This window comes from Sarcophilus harrisii, chromosome 5 (assembly GCF_902635505.1).
Source record: "Sarcophilus harrisii chromosome 5, mSarHar1.11, whole genome shotgun sequence".
Classification (NCBI taxonomy): Eukaryota; Metazoa; Chordata; class Mammalia; order Dasyuromorphia; family Dasyuridae; genus Sarcophilus; species Sarcophilus harrisii.
The window spans coordinates 277,476,086-277,499,567 of record NC_045430.1 but is presented as its reverse complement, the minus strand read 5'-3'; the positions used below and the strand labels follow the sequence as shown (position 1 = coordinate 277,499,567).

Here is a 23,482-nt window from a genome sequence, read left to right as displayed (position 1 = left end):
TCTATTGATTGCCTGCTCTGGGCAAGGCCCTTCTCTAAGTACTTGGGAATTCCCAAGCCATTATTTAATGTTCTCAAATAGATTTTACAGATAAGAAACAATCACTATTTTCTCAAGGTCAAATTAAGACTATGGAATAGTTAAGAAAGAAGCATCTCTTAGCCTTCAAAGTACATGTCCTGATTCACTCAATTCTATCATCCATCTTAGTTGGCTCATGGTTCTTTTCATTGTGACGTCTCTCAGTATCCTTTATTAGCTTCCTTCACTAGTGCAAAAACCTCAATAGAATACATAATTCTGAGAGATAGCTGAAACGCAGCATCTCCCTGTTTGTCTACTCAAGAGTTTTCTATACATAAGTGCATTTTCAAGCCTCAGCACAAACGTTAAGTCTCCTTCAAAGGATCATAGATTTAAGGCTAGAAGAGACAACATAGGCCAAATCTACAGAAGAACAAACTGAGGCACACGGAAGTTAAGCAATTTGTTTAATATTAAAGAGAGTACAGATTTGAACCCACATAATCTGACTCTGGATTCAGTATTCTTTTTACTGAACTGCCCACCCCTCCTTAGTTGTCTATAGCACAGGGGCCAAATACACGGCTAGAGGCTCACATAAAGTTCATAACACTTCTGAGTCTGCTCACATTAGAATAAAATGTAATTGTCACTGCAGGGATCCCTATGAATAGTTTAGTAGACTCCATTTTCATTTGAGTTTCATACCCCTGGGTTGGAAAATGAAAAGCTGTCTTCTCTATGTCTGTGTCTGTCTCTTTTGTCTGCTTCCTCCCCCTCCTTTCTCTCTCTCACTGTCTCTCAATATCTCTATCTCTGTCCCTCTGTTTCTCTCTCTTATTTATCTTTCAATCTCTCTCTCTCTCTCTCTCTCTCTCTCTCTCTCTCTCTCTCTCTCTCTCTCTCTCCTTCTCTCTTTCTCTCTGTTTCTGTCTCTCTCTCTCTCCTTCTCTCTCTCTGTTTCTGTCTCTCTCCTTCTCTCTCTTTCTCCCTTTTTCTTTCTCTTTCTCCTCTCTTCTTCTCTGTCTGTCTCACTTTGGACTTATTTTTATCCTGGATACATTCATGCTGAAGCTATGGATTTTCATACCTGCCAAACAAAGAGCCATCAAACTCTCTCTCTACCCTCTGCCATAATGCATGGTAATTTATCACACTGGTCTCTGTATCAAAAAACCTGAACAATCTCATAATCCCAGTATTAAAGGACTTTTCTCATTATGTTAAATTATAGCTTATTCATAGATAAACCGTTAACATAATAACAAAGAATCTTACAAGCTTCCTAAAGATGCAAATAATTACAATTCACTAACCTAAAAAATAGCAAATTGAATTATGGACTTATAGACTTAAGACTGAATGGAACTTTAAAGGCTGTTGAGTCTAGCCCTATCATTTTATATATGAGGAAAATGAGTCTGACATCAGTGAAGGGATTTACCTAAATTTCCACAACAGAACCCTAGTGTCAAGCAATTTGAGAAATAGTAAAAGAAACAATCCCAGTGTCCATCTTGGCCAAGTCACACAGAGAAAAAAAAATCAATATGGCATCCAGGATAAGAAGTCATCTAGTCTCTACTTAAAGACCTCCAAGGAAGGGAAACCCACAGTCTCAACTTTCTGATTATTAGAATTCTCTAAAAGGCAAATGGGCCATTTCCAGAGGTCACTCTTTCCTTGGCTCAAACTCCTTGGAGTAACCCATCTGACTTTGAGAAAACTTCAATAGTTCAGATGATTTTTCATGACCCCGAGTCTACACTGGCCCTTTTGCAAATTCTGCCCATTACTTCCACTCATTCCTATAGAAAGAATGATACAGTCTTTCCTGGCAGAAAGAAGCTGTTTTCCAAATATTGTCAGAGAATTGAGAAAGTGTCTCACAGACTTGAGAATGTAAAAATATGTTTAAAATCAAATGTTTCCTCTAATGTTTGCTTACTCTGGCAGAACTTGTGTGGAACTATTTTAAAAAGGTCTGTGGAAGCCTGAATTCTGCAATATGCAAATCACATTGATCCCTCAAGGCGCTAGTGAGTCTTCAAAATCCTGTGGTTTATTTCTTTTGTCCTAGATCATCAAAAGAGATCTAAAATTAAAGTTCTCTTGGGTCTCTGAGATAGTTAGTGTTTACATGCCACAAGGCAAGGGATGGAACTAGAAAATCATGTTCTAAGTATTATTACCAAGAAAGGTCAGCAAGCCAGAACAATGGGGATGTAGGCCCAAAGCAAAATTAAGTAATGAAACTCAACAAAGAAGATAGCTAAATGCAGAAAGTAAACTTTACAAAGTTAAAATACACGTAAAAGGGGGGGAAATCAACTAAGACACTATGCTCATTTAGCTAAGTGTTTTCTTTCTTCCTGGGAAGGCAAAAAACAAAACAATAACAATAAAAATAGGCTTCTGCTTCAGTCAATGGATATGAGTAAATATTGTCCCAATTTTACAAAAATGATGTCATTTCTGCAGACCATAGCCAATTAGCAATAATTCCATTGCTGGCAAAATTCTGAAGTAAAATATTAAAGGGGATCTAATTGTGATCAATTAGAATGGGCAGTAGTGATCATCATAAGCACATATGGGCTTAGGAAGAACAAATTACTCTAAATTGGGCTCTTTTACTTTAAAAATATCTTATTATAAGTTGAATTTAAGTTTAGATACTTTTTTAGTGATATAATGATTAAGAGAATATCTAGATTTTAAAACAGCATTTGACAGAAACATTCACTATCCTTACAGAAAAGAAGGAAAGATGTATGTTAAGTGATAGTACATTGAGATAAATGTAGATTTGAATAAATAACTGAACTCAAAAAGCAGGGATCAATGAATTGAGGTTAACCTGCAAGAAGGAGTTCCATAGGAGAATTCTCCCAGGAATCTGCTTTTGACCATATATTATTCAACATTTTTTTCAATGACACATAATTTAATTTTCTTTCTTCCTGCTGCTGTTTGATATTTACTGTCTCTATGCTATGTTGATTTTATCTACTCATTATTGGAATGCCATTACTTATTCTCCTCTTAGATCTGTGCCTTTGGTTCATTTTTTCTACACTGATTATAAGATCATCAATCTATATTTGTAAGGTAATTCAGAGATATTCTAATCCAAGCCCTCGTTTTATAGGAGAGAAAATGGGGCTAGGAAGTTGACTTACTTAAGGTCACTCTCATATTAGGCAGTTCTCTGACTTCAGAGCTAATATTCTATTGCTGTAACCACTCTACCACATATTTATGGTAGGTAAATGACATTAGTTTGGCATTTTCATGTATTTATAAATTCGTATGGCTTGTCACATTCATTAACTTGGGAATGCCACGTCAGACAAAACTTAGCTGGCATGTCATGCCTCTGGAACTCAAAATTTTCATCTGCAAGATGGAAACAATGATAGCTATACTATCTACTTTTCAAAATTTTCATTATGAAAACACTCAGAGTGTTATCTAGAAGCCAAAGGGATCAAACCTGAGATTTCATTGGTTCAGAGATTTTCTAGGTGAGGAAAGTACTTTTATTACAAAGGTTGTCACCTTCTTTCCAACTTAAGACTTAGAGCAATTTACCTAGGGTCACTTGACCAAGATGTTTTAGAAGCAGGACCCATGATCAAGAACTGGTGGCCATTTTTCTATCTCCTGTACTAGAATGTCTATTGTTGTTGTTACTGTGATTGATAATGTTAATAACAATATAGAAATGGTATTCTTGGTATACTATAGATGACATTAATTTAAACAGAAGAAGGATCCAAAATGATCAGAAGAAGATAAAATAATAGACCAGATCTGATGATCTGATAGAATGAAATTTCACAAGGATAAATGTAAAGTCTCATTTTAGTTTTTAGAATATCAACTTCAAAATTATCAGAGGAGAGAGTCACGGCTATATTGAAAAATTAGATCGATAACCCATTAGGTGATTTGATCCAAAAAGAAGGAGAAGACAAAGTTGGCAGAATTAGAACTGATAATGGTTATTTCACAATAAGGAAATCATCGGAAACCATTGTACATAATTGTGTTTTAGGGGCTTGTGATGTTATTGCTGTGGAAAACTCCCAATGAGGAAAGTGTCTCTAAAAATATAGATCAATGAGTGTTCTCAATTAGAGACTCAAATAGATTACAAAGTAAGTGGATCTATGAAATGCATATAAGGTATAAAATATTCAGGCCAACAAAATAATAAGAAAAATCCAAAAGAATCCTATATCAGAGAGAGAAACAAACAATAATATCAATGAACTTTTTGGGGAATAGGGAGAAAAGCAGTTCTAGGATGGATGGATTTGTGAGGAAACTCCATGAAATATTTAAAATTTGATTAATTCCTATCCTATGTAAGTTGTTATCAAATAAAGGGGAAAAAGACCTGCTTCTCTCAGTGAGACATGCATGATGCTGATAGCTATATAGATCTCAGTAGGATTAAGAAGAAAATAACCACTATCACAAAAGCATTTTCCATCAAATGTCAAAGGGCTTAAGTTCAAATTTTGGCTTTGTTATTTACCATCTGTATGATTTCAGGCAAATCACTTATTCATTTGACTATCTTTTTCTTCTTATAAGAAATGAGGGTTTAGAATTATATGACCCCCTAAATTATCTTCCAGCTCTAAATCTATGATCCAGTGAGTATATTTGGTAAATTAAGTGTGATTTCATCAGAGAGAGGAATTTCTGGCTTAGAAATTCCCTCCACCCATTCAAATTGCATAGAGAAAGTCTCAGCGATAAGTCAAATACTAGGAACTTATGCAAGGCACATAGAGATTAAGTGACTCATCCAGGGTAACTAAGATAGTAAATATTATGGACAGCGATTAAATCTAGATTTTCATGAGTCAAAAAGCAGCCTATTATTCATGATACTATGCTACTTGCTCATCTGAATGGATATTATTGCAAAAAAAATTAGCAATAAGACCATAGTAATATATGTGAAAAATATTCATTGTGGTAAAGTTAGCTATATTAGGATTATAAAAATATTTCTGAACTTGGAACATAAATATAATATTATTTAAATAACAAGGACATAAACCTTGCATGATCATGTTAATGGTTACTGAAAAAAAAAGTCTTTTATAAATTGGTAGACTAATTTATAATTTTATATCATAGGAATGAAAGAAGTTTTCTTTAAAAATGCAATAACCATTTACAAAATCTAAGAACCAATTTTACTTCTAACAAGGAAACAAACACTGTAAGCTTTCCTGACACAATTCCATGAAGCAAGGCTGACCCCAGTTTCCAATCTGCTCTTTCAACAGTCCTAGAAAGGATACTTATTGAATACTTAAACAAACAAATAGAAAATAAAATGAGGGCATGAAGGTAGAAAACAAAATCCACATTTGCCTGTGATAGAACTTCTTTAGAAAACTCTAGACAATAAGCAAAGGGAAAAAATCAACATAGATAATTTCAGTGAATTGACAAGTCATAATATCTATCCATATAAATCAGGAGCACTTTGGGATATTACTAACAAAAGACAAAAACAAAAAATAGAGATTTTTCACTTAAAATAATTGTAAAATGTTTAAAATGTCTTGTTGTTAATTTTCTTATGAATACAATATAATAATATAATACAAGATTTATAAGAGGCAAGAACAAGGAAGACATAAAGGACTACAGAACAGTAAATTTTTATGATTGAGCAGTACTGTTATTGACTAAACCGATCTAAACATATGCTTCTCATGCCATTATATACAACTACCTGGACCTCTCTGTTGCCCTATATATACTATTAATTTCAGTTCTTCTGAGATTCATGTTCCACAGTCATATAACAATGAGAATTAAATGTTGATATATAAAAAAATGATCTTTGTTTCTAGGAAAATTTGGGGAGGTGATTAAAGAATATTTGAAATTTCCTGAAAGCAACCATCTGTCTCAATTTTTATAAACTGAACTGCTTCTCTTTGAATTGTCCTAGGAAGATTCTGAAGATACCACCCACTGAGGCCCTTTCTCAAGCTAAATTGCCAAACATTCAAATTCTACTGCAGCGAACACAACTCCATGGGGCTGGCCACATTATCCAAATGCTAACTGTACATTTTCCAAAAAGACTATTTCATGGAGAACTCCCATAGGACAAGTGCTCACATGCATGACTGGTACAGGACTACCCAGCATGGTATGCCTTCATCAGAGAAGATGCTGTGCTCTATGAGCAAAGCAGATTTGAAATGCTCAAAAGAAATGCAGGTTGTGAAAGGTTAGAAAAATCCTCCCCAAATGTTCATATGAATGATTTGTGCCTGAACTATGGCAGAGCTTTCTGAGGTCATATTGATCTGATCAGCCACAGTCAGACATACTGTAACTTGACTCTAGCATAGTGATACCATTTTGATCCTCTTTGAGAAAAAAATCACAATGGTCAATCAATTCATATCACTAATAGGACAGTTTTTGGCATGCATGAGTGCTTAGTAGATCCTTTTTCATTCATTCATTCATTCACAACTGTATTTTGGGGGGAAATTCATAATCAGATAAGGGATAGGAGAAACCCTAAAAGACAAAAGAGATGGTTTTGAATACATAACATTAAAATTCTTGCATGAATAAAAAAATAATATAGCTCTAATAAGAAAAGGAGTGGATCAAATATTTACTTTACAAGCCTAGCATTCACAATTTATCAGGGAGATTCACTTTCCAAAGGATAAGCCATCAAAACATAGTAACACTTTGCAAAAGAAGAAATATGAAATATCAACAACTCTATGGAAACATTTTCAGAATCACTCATAGAAAGATCAATGCAAAATAAAACACCCCAGGAGGGTCTACTGACCCCATTCAGCCTGGGATACTTTCTATAGGGATTTGTTCATTATTGCAGGAAAACCAGTAAACTCTAGGTTTTCCTTGCCAAGAAAGCTATTATTAGCTCACAACTGTTAGATGGAAATGAATCACCAGGTTCTGGATATTCTCTGGAAAATAAAAAGCCCCCTAAAATCTGCCAACAAGCATTCCCTCAACACCCACAAAGGTAGGTGCATCTGTTTGAGATTAAGAACTTGGGTGAACAATTTCCATATTGTGTCCTCCCTGACAGAAAATAAATCTTAATGCTCAGTAGCTGTGAAGTCAGAACTGTCTGGTGTGGCATTTTGAGAAATGCATTTACATTTGCTGGACAAAAAACACACACCAGATGAAATGTGGAAATCTTTATCTCACTCATCAGTCATAATGTAAAGCTGAACATGAAGTTGAGCAAACCTATGGAAAGTGTACCTCTCCACCCTCAATCAAGTGTAAAAAAAAAAAAAAAGGATTGTGAGAAATCAGGGGGAAAGCACTCTGAAATCATACAAGAGTCTGTCAGAAACAATTCAAGGTCCCCCAAGAGAAGCATTCAAATGGATGGCAGACATGCTAAATTAAAAAACATAAAAGACTTGATAGAAATTTTTAGTTCTAAGAGAAAGAAATTGTTTTGTTTTTCTTTGCCTCCTTTATGCCCAACAAATAGTGGCTGCTTCAAAAATATCTATTACTTGATTTGTTATGAGAAAATAATGTCAGAACTTAATGCAGCTAATCCACCTCAAGGTCATTCCATATCCTGGCTGTCCTCTTCTGGATGTTCACCAATTTACTAAAATATTTCCATGAGGAATGAGGGTAGAGATGTATCCACAATACACTTTTAAGTTAAATCTGCTTGTAATCAACTTTGCCATCAGTGCCTAAAAGCTAAGGATGTTGAAGTTACAATCAAAATGTTATTACAACCTCATCTTCAGTTTTCTCTCAAAAATGTCTAGACATCAACTGCTTCATGTGGAAGGATTCAAGTTGCCTCTTTCTGAGGGAGACAAGCCTTATGAGATACGTTATATTTTGGAGGTGATTATACAAGTCTTTGAGAAAATATTGCAAAATTCTTTCTTTCTTTTGCTCTCATGATGCTGAGAGTACATTCAAATTAGAATAGAGCCAATGAAAGAAGGAAGAGATGTGGTCCTGGAATGGCTACCATGCAGAAAATCTACCACACAATTAGTCCTTGATCAAAGGTCTTAAATCTGTCCAAATTGGCTCATTTTATAATATTGTATCATATAAATTATCCTCCAGGATCTATTCATTTCACCCTGTATCCATGTGATAATTTGTTCAAGCATACTCTAAGTGGACTCCCCCTTACTATAGTCTTTGCCATTATTAATAAAAAAAAAAAGCTCATTACTCACTAACTGACAGAGAAGTGATGGACTTATTAAACAGGAGAAAAAGCACTCCAGAAATTTCAGCCTCCCTCAGTTAATCCTACTATAAATGACACAATTTGAATTTCCATTTGAATTTGTTGCCATTCAAATTTCAAAAATACCTCTTGGAGGTTAATTTTTTGACTCCAAGCTCAAAAAATTTACCATTGGAAAATGAATTCAACTGGACTTCAATAAGAACCCCAAACAACTCATGGTTAGAAAGAAATATCATTTCATGACAAATCAGCCCAAGATGTAAAAACAAAACCAGTGAATAACCTGCCGAGAGGAGAAGAAATCCATGTCAAACCTCAGGGTTCAAACCATAATCTGCTTTTGTCACTTAGAACTTTTTGTGATCATGCCTGAGTAATTTTATGTCCTTTGCCTCATTTTCCCCAAATACATAATTAATAGATTGGACTGGATGATCCCTAAGTGCTGTTTTTGTTTTTTCCTGATCCTTCCACTGTTCCTTAGGAACCAAGTCTAAAAGATATGGAAATAACTAAAATCATTTGCAAGATGAATGCAGCCAATGAAACATTAATGTTTCATCTCATTAGATCCAGCTGATGATTACAGATAATGGGAATAATGCCAAAGGAACCAAAATATTTTGATTTGCTTCTTTGTTTTATAGATGATTCCTCTGGGTTTCCAATATTCAAAACATTCTTATAGATCATCATCTTTTAATTATTAATTTAGTGTTTGCCTAAAATTCTGCATCTTCAGAATGACTCATAGCATTGAAGGAGTTGGAACAGTATGTATTGATAGATTTTTTTTCCCTTGCCAATGATTCTCAAAGCCTTAATTGATTTTATGATGATTAAGATGGATGATGAAGACAGGAAGCATTTCTCTTTCTCTTTTGGTTTTCCGTATCCAACATGTTCCAGGCTTCATCTCACATTGTATCTAAATATCAAGAATATAAAGATCTAAAACTTCCTGTTGTGGGATCCTGTTCCTCCAAATAACCCACTCACCAAAAAAAAATGTGAATAATCACAAACAAATGGAGCACAGACTTGGAAAAGACATTCAAGGCCATGTGGTCTAACTTCTTCATGTTGCAGATGAGATCATTAAGACCAGTGAGGTTTAATTGACGCAAAATTATATAGCTAGCAAGGGAAGTTCAAAGTGATAGTTTTCTTGCCTCAATAACCTGATGCCAAGTAATCCCATTATATTATCTTAGAAGAGATCAAAGATTCAGAATTGGAAGGGATGCTAACAGTGATCCAGCCCAACCCCTTAATTCAATAGATGCAGAGAATAGAGCCAAGATAGCTTACATAAAGTATTCAAGCTCATGCAGGTAGCAAGTAACTAAGCTGGCACTTGAAGTCTCTAACTTAAATCACTAAGTTATAAATATATGTTATAAATATATATATGGCACCTTTCCCTCTTTCTTTGATTGTTTTTGAATGTAATATAAAAGAAGTTTCTCTGTGTCAAAAGATATGCAGCATCATGTAACTTTTTATATACAATTACTAATTATTTTGCAGAATGGTTTATCAAGCCATACTTCTATCAATGTGATTTCCCTGCATTATAGTCCCTTCAATATTTGTGATTTTCTTTTTTTTATAGTCACCTTGGACAATTTTATGGGTGTGAAATATAATCTCAGAATTACTTTCATTGACATTTCCATAATTATTGATGATTTTAATAATTTTAATGTGACTAAAGAGAAATTGGTTTACTTCTCTTAAGCTGCCTGTGTATATCTTTAGGTTGTGTAACAATTGGAAGAATAACTCTTATTTTTATAAACTTGAATAACATATAAACATATGATTATATTTAACTATTATATGTGATGAAAATATACATATGTTTATATCTTCCTCACATAGTATATTACATTAATATATATTACATCATATTTAATTCACATATATTTAATATATATTGAAACAGAGAGGGAGAGAGACAGAGAAGAGAAAGGGAAAGGGAAAGAGAAAGAAATAGGGAGGGAGGAAAGAAGGGAGAAGGAAAAAGAGAGACAGAGACAGAGACACACAAATAGAGAGATTTGTAAGAGAAACATATTGCAAACTGGGCTTATCTTGGATTAAGATATCAGTCCCTGGATTTTCTTGGTAGAATCTTACAGAGTTTGTTTTCTGCTGACATAGCTTCTCAGAATACATATCAAGGCATTATATTGAGACTATAGGGAGGCATAAAACTCTGACAAGGACTGCAAATTATCAACCTCTCATATCAAAGGAGGACATGGAGAAGAGATGCACAGGATAGGCAACCAGGAATTTGGTCAATATCTGTATCTTTGGAAAGTGAGTGATGTAACAGACTCACTGGAGGATTGGAGCAAACATGAACATTGGAAAAAAAAAAAAGTAGACCTGAGATTTTATGGATACTCCCAAATAAGAAAGCTCCCTTTACTAATCCAGATAAGTACATCCTTTGTACTATCTAGTTTCTCTTTCCTAGAATAGTAAAAGGTTAAAGGTTGCCCAGAATCCCAAAGGCAGTATGGAACAGAGGCAGGGTTTGAACTGGGCTCGAGGCTGGCTCTCCATCTACTCACCAAATGCATCAAACTCTTGAGTCTTTGAAGCCCATCAAACTCCCCAGTGCTATCAACCAAATTAAAATAAAATTGGAATATATTTAACAAAATAAATAAAAGTATATTACAACATAGTTTGTGTTCATTTGTGATTTTCTAAATTGATATCCAGCTAGGAACAAGATATAAAAATAAGTAAATAAAAAAACAATGAAAAAGGATCTAGGAATGGGAAATGTATGACCAAGGCGTCATTTAGGAATCTGCAGAACAAGGTCCTTGCAAAAAACTAGAAAATAATAAATTATGAACTTAGATCCTATATTTAACAGGAGATTGTACAAGTTATGAAAGAGAATCTATCTTTAATAAGTGCCAGGAACCACTTTAAATCTCAGCTAACAACCTCAAGTGTTCTGTCCCAGTGTCTGTTCAAAACATAATGTTCTATGTGGGGGAAAAAATGTTTTCAGAAATCAGTTACTGATGGTCTAGTTTATGGAGTCAGATTATAAACCTTTGAGACTGCTGAGGAAATCATTAGCATGAAAATCAAGGTATACTTGGGGAAATTTTCTCATTCTCATGTTTCATAACCCCCATCTTAGAAACATGAGATAATTTAGGAATGGTCTATTCTCACCAATCGGGATGCTGACTGAACCCCTTTCCATTTACAAGCACACAGTTCACAATATTACAAAAATAAAAAAGATCAAAATAAGAAAACAAAGCTGAAATTATATATATATATATATATATATATGTGTGTGTGTGTGTGTGTGTGTGTGTGTATGCATACATATATATGTAAACATTTGTTGATAATATTCAGTTCTGTCCAACTTTGTGACTCCTTTTGGAGTTTCCTTGGCAAATATATTGAAGTAGTTGGCCATTCCCTCCTCCAGCTCATTTCAGAGATGAGAAAACATTTAAATTAAGTGACTTGTCCATGATCACACAACTAGGAAGTGTCTTAGGCCAGATTTAAACTCAGAAAAAATGAGTTTTCCTGATTCCAAGTTTGGTGCTCATTCTACTGCACCATCTAGCTGCCTTTATATAAGCCTTAAGTCACTTTTACTTCTGCGTGAGAAGTCTTCTTTTATTCCTAATGTGAATTTTTATTTTTTGTTTTGTTTTTATTTTGAATAATCTTATAAAATATCCCCTTCGTTGGTCAGCATGGCACCGAATTGGCAATTAATTTAGGTAATATCATTTTTTATTATATTGGCATGGCCCAACCATGGACAGAGTATATCTCTACAAATATTTGTCTTCCTTTGTTTCTATAAAAATGGATTTGTAGTTTCAGTTACATTAACTCAATGAAGACTGCTTGATGCTTTTCTCCCCTTTTCCTCATCTCTCCTATTTATCACATCCATTCTTTACCATGTTTACCTTCGAGCAACCAAGAGAGGGAAAGGCAATAAACTATCACAGCATTCCCTAATTACAAAGTCAGAAAGCCAGAAGAAGGAAAATAAGACATACAAAAAGTAAACTATTATTGAGTACAGATAATCCTGTGGTGTTGCACTTGGTGTGGAAATGCAATTACAGGACTTTTTGCTTGTGCTGCATGGATAAAAAGCTAAGATAAGAAAATCACAATTCATGCAGTTGATTGTAAAGAAAATGACTTTTATTTAACTATGTAGAGTATGATGATGTGATATAATGAAGAGTACTCGATTTGAGTACTCAAAGATCCAAAGGATTGCCATGGGTTTGTTATTAACTCATTATATCACTGAAAACTAAAACATCAATTCTCTTTCCTTCTCATTGTAGGGTGTGTGCTTCCTGTGGGCCAGGAGCTGAGTGCTATACAAAAGAATAACACTTAGCCTCTGAACCTCATGGGGTTTATAGCTTAATAAATCACTGAATTGATCTGGCCATCTCTAAAATAAGAAGATAAAATTAGATAATCTCTATAGCTCTATAATTATAGGATTTTATTTTACTCCATTTGATAAAAAGAAAGTGAAAACCCTTTGTAGAAATAACTATTCACTATTCACTTCACTGCCAGGTCAATCAAATAACTAAGAGGACCTTTAACAAGAATAGGCAAAATAACAACAAAATGTACATTAGGAATAAATAAGGACTCTTCACTCTGAGGAATAAGTTATAGTGTTTATATACATCATTGCCATCGTGCTAAAATAAAAGGTCCAGATTTGGAGTCAAGAAAGATCTGAGTTTGAATCTTGTCTCTGATAGTCTTCATACCTCAGTTTCCTTGTTTTGTAAAAGGGGGATAAATAGCCTTGTCTCCCTCTCTCACAACAGGCAAAAACACAAAGTTTAAATTACAAATTAAATAAAAGCCATCTGGCCTCAGACACTTAATACTTCCTAGTTGTGTGACCCTGGGCAGGTCACTTAATCCCAATTGCCTGAGCCAAAAAAAAATGTGCTGGATAAGGAAATGACAAATCACTACATTATTTCTGTCAAGAAAACTCCCAAATGGGTCTCAAAGATTCAGACATGATCGAAAAATGACTGAACAACAATGAAGATATATACATACATACATATACACACATATATAAATACATAAATATATATATATATATATATGTGTATATGTATATACATTCACTTACTTATATGCATATAAATGAAAAAGAAAACTAAATAAAACTGCAAATGAAAATAAATAAAAAATTAAGTGTACGGGGACATAATTATTGAATTGTGAAGTAAATGAAAGAAGACAGAGAAAGCTTGCCCTAATGAAGTTTGGTCAGGAGAGGATGAGATTCCCTCTTAACCCGGAGGAAGCTCGAGAAAGGCAAGGACACATCCTGGAAGGACACATCAAGGGCAGTTCAGAACTGACTAAATTGGACTTCTACCCACAAAGTGAATATGGATAGGAGGCAGACTGGGAGAGTGGAGAGCAAAAGGGACCCAAGGCTTAGAGCTAGAACAGCTTGGACAGTCGGGAAGAGCCAAGTCCAGATGATCAGACCAATATTTCCCATGTCACCCTCCAATGTCACCTGAGAAAACCACTAGTCTGTGATGCAGTTTTTAACAGTGGATAAACTAATAGATTTAGGGCCAAAGAAACTGGGTTCCCATTCCAATTTAGCTACCTATGTGACCCTGAGTAAATCCCAACTTTTGTAGGCCTCAACTTCTTAATCTGTAAAATGAGATTAGGCTTCATGACCTCTGATGCTCTTTCAGATTGAAATATATGGCCTTAGGATCATTTATGTCACTTTATATCATTCTACAAGGATTTCTTGGCAAATTCAAGAAAATATTAGTGAAGATTACTGGATCAGATTTAGAAGTGGAAAGGAACTTAAAAGTTCACCTCTAATCCCTTCAATTTATAAATGGAGAAACAAAGGCACAAAATGATTATGTGATTATATACCATCTAGGAGAGAGGGTGGGACAAAGAAGGGGAAAAATGGAAAACAAAGTTTTTCAAGTGTCAATGTTGAAAAAGTTATCCTTGCATATGTTTTGAAAATAAAAAAAAACTTCAATTAAAAAAAAAGATGATTATGTGATTTGTTCCAAGATCAAGGCAGTCATGATTGTCACAAGCAGCATTTGAACCCAGTACCTCTGGTCTAAGAGCCAGTATTCTTTCCACTGTACCATGTTTCTTTCTTTCCCTGAGTTTTTGAGAACAAGCAATACAAAATACAAAATCAGTAAACAGAAAAATTAAACCAAAAACATGGAGGGGGGACCCAGAGCAGGCAAAGTAGAGAGCTGAGGAGCAAGAAGAACAATCAGGACCATTGAAGAGCACACACTAGAGGAGAAAGGAGCAGAACAGTGATCCACAAGTCAACAGGATCTGATAATGTCCTAAATGAGGAGCAGAAGTTATTGGTCCTTCTTCTCCCTCTTCCTCAGCCCCCATAACAACAGGTGCAAAGGATTCAGCCTTCACCAACCTCAAGCATCCATCGCCACTCTTCACTATTACTTTCGTCACTTTAATATGTATCCTCATCACACCTCTCTCAAACCTCTTAAAGCCTCCCTTCCTCTGTGATTCTCTTTCTACACAGCTACTCAAAACAATCTCCTGTAGACATAGCTCTGACCATGTCACTTTTCTGCCCTCCCAATTTTTATTTATTCCTCTATTGCCTCTAGGATAAAATGCCAGCTCTTCAGCCTGGTCCCTGAGAGGACACAACCTATCTTCCCAGCCTCATTTCCCATTATTCCATTTTGTATATTCTATTATCCACTCTCCACACTTTACACTCTATTGCTCCCTACTGCAAAAGTTCTGTGAACTTGGCCACTCAAAATGATCTTTTAAGTTTAGCTCCTCCATGAAGCTTCCTCCCCTAGTTCTTTATTCAATTGATATTCAGTCATTTTTCAGTCAAGTGCAACTCTTTGAGTCCCTTGCCAAAGATACTGGAATTGTTTACCATTTCTTCTCTAGCTCATTTTTTTACAGATGACGAAACTAAGAGAAATAGGGTTAAGTGACTTGCCCAAGGTCACACAAATAGGAAATGTCTGAGGTCAGGTTTGAATTTAGGAAGATAAGTCTTCCTCACTCTAGCCTAATGCTTTATTCACTGTACCACTCATTGTCATATCCATTCAACCGCACTCTGAGTTTTCAACAATCTTCCCTGAATCCACATTTTTTTTTTTTTTTTTTTTTTTGCTGAGGCAATTATGGTTGAGTGACTTGCCCAGGGTCACACAGCTAGGAAGTGTTAAATGTCTGAGACCAGATTTGAACTCGGGTCCTCCCAGCTTCAGGGCTGGTTCTCTATCCACTGTGTCACCTAGATGCTCCAATATACAAACTTTTTGACACTATTCCTCTTTAACTCCACCCTTTAATTAAAGCTTTCCCTGAAAACTCCAATTCCTGCCACCCTTTCTAGTAAGTACCACTCTTCCTATTCACAGAAGGCAGGAAGAAATGGGATAGTCCTTAGTGCCTACTGTTAGTGTCACATTATTCTTTGATTCTCCTGTCCAGAAGCACTGTGTGACCTAAGCCGGCAATTTTTAGCAAAAATCTTTATTGTTATTGATGTTGATAACATCATTGTTATTTATTATATGGTTCTTCCAGCTTGGAAGTTTTCTATAGAGGCTGGATAATCTCTTATTGGGTAGGTTAGTTTGAGGATGTCTTCAGTATATGAGATGGACTAGATAGCTGATGAAAACCATTCTCACTCTTAAATTCAATAATTCTTTGATGTGTTTTATGCTTTTAGCTAATTAGTTAGCATATGTTATTCTAGTTCTTCATAAGATGGATGGAATTGCCCCTTGGTTACCAAATGTCATGTCAAGTCACATTAAGCCCTCACACGTGCCATCATATGGGAAAAGTTGTGGGTATGTGTCTAACGATGGCCTACTCGTGTGTCTGTCACCCAAGACTCAGCCTCATTATTTGAGGAAATGCCCAGAGTCAAGTTGTTGCCAATTACTCAGATTAGCTAAGGGGGGAAATTGAACTAAGCAAGAGACAGGAAATCACTGAAAATTAAAATCGATTAATTTGGTCATATAAATGCTTCACAAATGGCCATCCAGCCTTTCTTGGAAACCTCGAGTGAGGGGGCATTTAAGATAGCATGTTCCATTTTTGGATAGCTAGATTATTTGATGTACCTGAACATAATTTTATTTCCCTTACTCTATATGCATGTCCTCATTGTTGCCTAAGCCTGCAAAGTCTCCCACTCTCTCCTTTACTTGAATTCCTATCTTAAAGCCCAATTCCAATGTTACCTTTTCCATGTCCTTTATTATTCCCCTTTGTTATTTCTGTGATGATACCAAAAATTCTAAAGATTCAAGAAATCTTTTTTAATGTTTTAATTATTTGAGATTCTTCTCCTTGTTGTAAGGCAATTCTTTCTCACCACTAGAGATATCCAACAATGAAATGAACTGCAAAGAAAATCATGCTTTGAACCTCTCTGGATGTCCTCAAGCAGAGGCTGGGTAACGATTTGTTGGAATTGTCATCCTGGGGATTATTAGGGACAGATAGGGAAAGAGGCTAGTGATTTAGCTGGCTATGGAAACTCCTTCTGATTCATATCCCAAGTTTCATAAGAATCCTAAAATGGAAACCCTCAAGGACAATTCTTAGCTAACTAAAGTTCCTGTAAAACCTTACTTGAATGGATCATTCTGAAATTGGTGGGAGAAGGACAAAACCCAAGTCCTACTAGATAAGCCACAGTGAAATACCCAGTTGAAATATTCCAAATGAAATATGGAATCATTATGAATGAGAGGATGAATAAATGAACATGTTATGTTCCAAGTACTGTCTCAGGGACTGATGTAGAGTGTGTCTACGGAAGAATAGCCTAGCAAAGTTAGGAGAGGCTTGTCACCAGTTTAATCATGGGATGCTGAATTTTGTAGCTTTGGCAACTCTCCAAAGACCACCAAAAGTTTCCCTGTAACATGGAGGAAATATTCACATTGATGAAATTAGAGACTTGAGAAATTGAAATATTCAACAGTATTGGAGTGCTAGTAAAGTGACTATTCAATTAGATAGCTAGTTTTAAAAAGTCATTGTTTATCTACCTTGATAAGATTTTACTACTAGAATTGTTCAATTAATTCTAAATGTGGATAATAATTAACTGTGGGAACATGGTTGTTTCAGACAACCATGTTTGTCTGGAAGCTTAGCATTCCTGAATGGCTGAGTTAAATGAAATGTGATCTGCAACAGGGCTTCTTAATCTTTTTTTCACTCATGACCCATTTCCACCAGAAAATTTTTACCCTATCCCTTGCATATAAAATAGGTATACAAATCAAACATTTACTGATAATAAATCTTAATTTTGCAATTTCCGCATCCTGTTATGTAATCCCATGCAAGGTCACAACCCACAATTTAAGAGACTTTAGTCTAGAAAACCTTGGAGCCATGGATTATTTGAACCCAGACCTTATTAACCAATTCAGGACTGATCTTCCTATCAGAATTCATCTTCCTATGAAGAAACAGTGAAGATAAAAAGAAAAAAAGGCACACGGCCCAAACACTTCATTTGATTAAAAAAGAAAAAGGTGACATTTAGACAGAATAGGCATCCCATATCAAAGCCTTACCAATCTAACCTGACTTGTCAGAGATCCCTCCTCAAAGTCAGGAAAATTGGGGCTCATATCTCCTCTCTGATACATAATAGCTCTGTGACTCTGAAAAAGTCACTTCAACACCCTAAGTTGCAGGGCTGGTGCTGATCTACCTTGGTAAAAGGAGTTTCCTCACCTTATACTAAATGAAATATCCCAGATCCACACTCCTTGTTTCTATTCCCATCCAGGATTTGAAGAGCTCATGAAGATCTCCTTCAAGCCTCTCCTTTTTCTGGATGAGGAGTCATCTCTTCTTAGATTACACTTTGAAACAGCCCAGATAAGTAATATTTTGATCTCACCTTTCCTGAGTGAGTCGGCCATGTGGCAGGATTATTTGTTTAGGTCTCCTTAATGTTCATCTCTTTCTTCTCCTCAGGGAAGTGGCTGGAGCCAAATTTTACAGTCACTCTCTTCAATTAACCCTCTAATCCAGTTGTTGGACTATGATGACTTTATCTGATCAGGAACTGCCCTTTTACACCTAGAATGACACATATTAACGACCGTAATTTGGAAACGAGACAAGCATGAATGATCCAAAACTGCCGTGAACCTTAGACTTTCTAAGAAGAAAGTTCCTGAAACAAGGAATGGGAGACATGAGTTACACTGAGGCAGCGATCAGGACAATTTTCTGTCACTTTCCTCTGCCTGTCATTAATGCTCAAATCCAAATGAACGGCGAAAATCACCAGCTGTGCAAGAGAGGTCAAGAGCCTGTTCCGCCGGCACTCCTGACAACTTCTACTCTTCTCTGGGTTTCAGGAAGACAAATCCAGAGAAAGAAGCCTCAGAGCACTCAACCCCTGCTGTCACACATGTTCCCTCAGCTAAAGGGTTCGGGATTCATTTTCCAGAGGCTTCTTTGGGAATGACTTTCCATTCTGTTTGTGGAAAGAGGTAAAAAATAAAAAATAAAAAACATCAAGAAAAAGAAGCCCCAAAGCACTTAACCCCTCATGTCACACACCTTCCCTCAGCTAAAGGGTTTGGGATTCATTTTCTGGAGGCTTTTGGGGGGATGACTTTCCATTGTCTGTGGAAAGGGGAGAAAAACTACCAAGAGAAAGAAGTCCCAAAGCACTCAACCCCTCGTGTGACACACGTTCCCTCAGCTAAAGGGTTCGGGATTCATTATCTAGAGGCGTCGTTGGGGATGACTTTCCATTGTCTGTGGAAAAGAGCGGAAAAAAAAAAAAAACACCATGGAGAGAGCTCAGGAACTGTCTGGAAATGACCCCGTTCTCCCCAGGGTGCCAGCTGAAGAGCAGAGCAGAGAAGCATGGCATTTCCAAGGCAAAGGAGACACACTTACAAGGATGGAAACGAGCCCCAGCCGCTTCAGGCCCGGCACCACTCGGGACGTGACCGTCGGGGCCAGACCCCGGGAGCCCGCTCGCCTTTCCGTGCTTGGCAAGGGTGGGAAAAAATGAGCCACTCTGGCTGGAGACACAGCCACCTCCTCCTGAAGCACACCTAGTGCCGTGGCACGGGCTCCCGCTCTCAGTGCCCTCTGGGACTCGAAGTCCTCCCGCTGCTGCTCAAGTCCTGCCCGAGACGAACGCAGCCAAAGGGGGTGAACTACACTACCCACAATGCCAGGCTGCTACCTGAAACCAGGAGAGAAGGGTGTGGACCCGCAGTTTCACCCAGGGGAGAGGGTGGGGGTGGGCACATACCACTTGGGAAGGCCAAAAGGAAAGGGAAAGAACAAAATGACTGTACTAGCTGGGGTTTCTTCTGGGTCTAGAGCTCTTCGGAGAGGGCTGCAGAACAACCATTTGAATGTTGCCAAAGGAGTACCCCGCGCCCCCCACTTGCACTCTCCTTTCCTTCCCGTCCCCTTACATTCCCTTTCCTCCCTCCCCCCCCCCACACGCACTCCCCTTCCTTCCCTCCCCGCCCCCTTCACACTCTCTTCCCTACCTACCTTCCCCCCCTCACCACCAGCACCACCACACACACACACTCCCCAGTCACTGACAGGGACTCAAATCTTTAAAAGAATTAACTTCCTTGCAGACAACACTCGCAAAGCGTCAGTATCTCAATGGGGGAAATATCTAAGAAGGTGACCTGCGGTGACACGGCCACAGGGGAAGGGCTTCCTTGGGGTGTGCTCAGAGGGAGGGCAGAGTTAACGTTCTGCAGAGATCGCCTCACCCCAGAGACATTGGCCAAAAATAGCCTCTCCCTGCAACACCTCAAAGGGAAGGGGCCGAAAAGGAAGGCAGCGCCAGGGTGCGAGGAGCCAGCCCCCTCATTCCTTGCCCTCTTCCTTTTGCTAAATGAGGGTCTTTTTTGTTGTTCTTCTCACTTCTCAGCGGTGTCACTCCGCCCTCCCCATCCCCCAGCACTCCCTGGAAACCAGGAACCAAAGGTGAGCGCTCCACGGCAAGCTCGAGAAGCAAGGAGGCCCCCTCTTCCTCTGGAGGGAGTGGGGGGGGAATAGTCCGCAGGCCTCGGAAATCACCCGTGCTCGCGACACGGATCCAAGCTCTCCGAGTGTTCCTGTGCTTTCAGGGGCTCGACGCGGTTTTCTCCCGATTCTCTGTGCGTTGCTGTGGCGGGGCTACCTCTCTCCTGAGAGGGGTGGGAAAATCTGGGCAGCAAGCGGTAGAGAGGAGAAGCCCGCGGCCTGCTGCCCCCTGCACCCCATGGGAATAAGGCGGGAGCCACTTTCCTCTTGTCCCTGGTATTTGGGAAGAACTTGGATTCTCCAGAGAGTTCAGACAAGGAACAGGTCCATGCTTAGCATAGTGCTTGGCATACCATAGGTGCTAAATAAATGCATATTCTTTTGTGCCTGTAGCAGTAGCAACAGCAATAATAATGATATTGGAAATAAGAGTGGTGGTAATGCTAATAGTAATTGTGGCAGCTTTTCCTGGATCCCTTCATAACATAATGGGACAGCTGACTATGCTGCTTCAATCTCTCATTTATTTGCATATACATAAGCTTAGCACAGTCTCTCTCTCTCTCTCTCTCTCTCTCTCTCTCTCTCTGTGTGTGTGTGTGTGTGTGTGAGTCTTTTTCTCTCTCTCTCTCTCTCCCTGTCTTTGTCTCTCTGTGTCTCTTTATCGCTGTCTCTGTCTGTCTCTCGCTCTCTGTTTCAGTCTCTCTTCCCCTTCCCCTCTTTTTTCTCCTCCCTTTCTTTATCTCTCTCTCTGTCTCTTTCCCTATCTTCACTGTTCCCCATGTGTCTGCTTGTCTTTATTTCTGTCTTACACACACACACACACACGCACATGTACACACATATACCTTTTGCTGGAAGAAAATGTATCCAAGATCCACTGTGTGGATCCCTTCTCTTGTGCACCCAGAGGTGCACAGTGCCTGCCCTTCTGAGTCCCAAGAGAAAAAGGAAGGTTGCCAAAGAAAACAATGTCATGTTTAAAAGTGTTACAAAAGGGTCTTGGGCATCTTTGCATAAGATGCTCAGAATATCATCTGGTCCTGTCCTATAGAGAGCATCTCTGAAAGAATCAATCCTAAACCCCACCCTTTGGCCTGATTTCCCCAGAATAAAACTTAACAAAAGCAGGGGAAAAAATTGTTTGCATTCACCCACTCGACCGCCCACCCCATAAATCATCCTTCCTAGAATTCCTCCTCCCCCTTTCAAGATTGATTTATTTATATTTACTTTTTGCAGACAGACAGCCAGCAGTGTTGGGGATATGAGTTTCCTAGGTCACACTGTCCTTAAGCCATGATTACACTGTAAATTTCCAGATGTAGTTACCAACCTGTCGATTCTGGGGAGCCATTGATATTCAGGACTAGTGCTCAGGCCAGCTGTTATTGGTGGCAGATTGATGCAATTTTTGTTGAATTAAGAAAGCAAGTTGGCTAGTTGATTTGGCACTCTGATGTGGCCCTGACCTCCATGACATAAGTCAACAGGCTCCATCAAACTCCTGTGTTTAAATCCATTATTGTTGTAGTGATGGCTTAATATTACTTTCAAGATAATAAATACCAGGAAATAGCCTCCAAAGGTCCACATATAATCATCAGGTTTTTCACCCTTTGGTTCATGATATTTATCATCAGCTATCACTATACTGTAGCATCTTCTTTGAAATCTCCAAGGAAGATCCATTCCTGTCATTCAAAATTGTCCAAGAGGAACTTCACCTAGGTGAAGATTTTCAAGATGATGCCAGGGAAAAAATAAAACCAGAGATTTGCTGACTCCCTCACTGGGTTTTGTAGAGACAAGGATGATAACACATCAGCTAGGCACCCTGAGGAAAAGTTTTAGAAGGATCTTTAAGCCCCCTGCTAGAATCATGAACAAAGAAAGACAGTTATTCCCCTAATCACACTCTCGTTCATTTGACATCGGAATCCTGAACTCTTTTAAATATCTTTTACTCTTAAATATTAAATACTTAACTTTTAAACACACTTTTTCAACCAACTTTATTTTGCTGCTAAAAGCAATTCACTTGCTGCCACTTTAAGTGTCCTCTGACTTTATTTGAAGAGTTGTCTTTTTCTAACTCTATCTAATTAAAGTTATTTCACAATTCCAGGGGCTTACCTTATAAATGAATAAATGAAGAATTAAAAAAATAAAGGACTTACTATGTTCTAAGCATTGAGGATACTAAAAGAAAGATGAGGTACTCACTCCCAAGGGGCTCAGGTTCTAATAAAGAATGGGAATATGTAAAAGGAGGTTCAGTTGTACTATGTCTAGAAAGCCAGGAAACTCTAAAGGAGAAACATCAAGGTAGGTGACAATGTTCAGAAGTCTTTTTTTTTGGCATCCATCAGTAAGTCAGAAGATAATACCATGAGTCTGAAGGGCAAAAAAAGTAGATAATATGGCAGGTTTCGTGGTCTTCCATCTCACCAAAAGGAACAAAGTTGATGATTCCTATATCATCCCAACAATGTGAACAGTAGATCAGCCTGGACCATAGTCAGAGAAATAGTTGGAAATTCAAGCAGAGAGGAACACTCTAGGAGCAGAGGTTTCCATCTGGACAGTGTAGAAGGGTTTGGAATGATCAAATAATACTGTATAGTCTGCCAATACCTAATTAATATTAAACCACACTGAAACTTAAGCTCAACATTTGTAGATTCACAGAAATTAGATTCACAGAAAGTTGTATAGGGATTAAACAAAGTGGTTTATCTGGTTTATCTGTACTATTGAAATCTTATTGTACAGTTAGAAATAATAACTGAAAGGGATTTGAAGAAATATGGGAAGACTACTCTTATGCACTGATGTAAAATGAATTAAGTGAAGAATGGCTTACACATTTAGTAAAACAACCTAAATGAAATAGCCCTCCATAATTTTAAAAAGCAATTAGGTGCCCCAGGGAACAAATAATGAAACATAATTGCCTATTTTCAAAAAAGAGGAAGGATACCACAAGAGCAAAAGGTTACACATTTTATCAGAAGGGGT

General features: G+C 37.5%; 1 protein-coding gene across 1 annotated transcript in view; it reads right to left on the bottom strand.

Annotated features, from left to right (window-relative positions):
- MACC1 (MET transcriptional regulator MACC1) overlaps window positions 1–19,597 on the bottom strand; it is a 76,122-nt gene extending 56,525 nt beyond the window's left edge. Inside the window, exons 1-2 of the mRNA XM_012551440.3 lie at window positions 19,358–19,597; window positions 18,342–18,523 (exon numbers count right to left, since the gene is read on the bottom strand). The gene's annotated coding sequence lies outside the window, so the exon portion shown is untranslated. The remainder of the gene's footprint in view (window positions 1–18,341; window positions 18,524–19,357) is intronic.
- Between the last annotated feature and the right edge of the window lie 3,885 nt (window positions 19,598–23,482).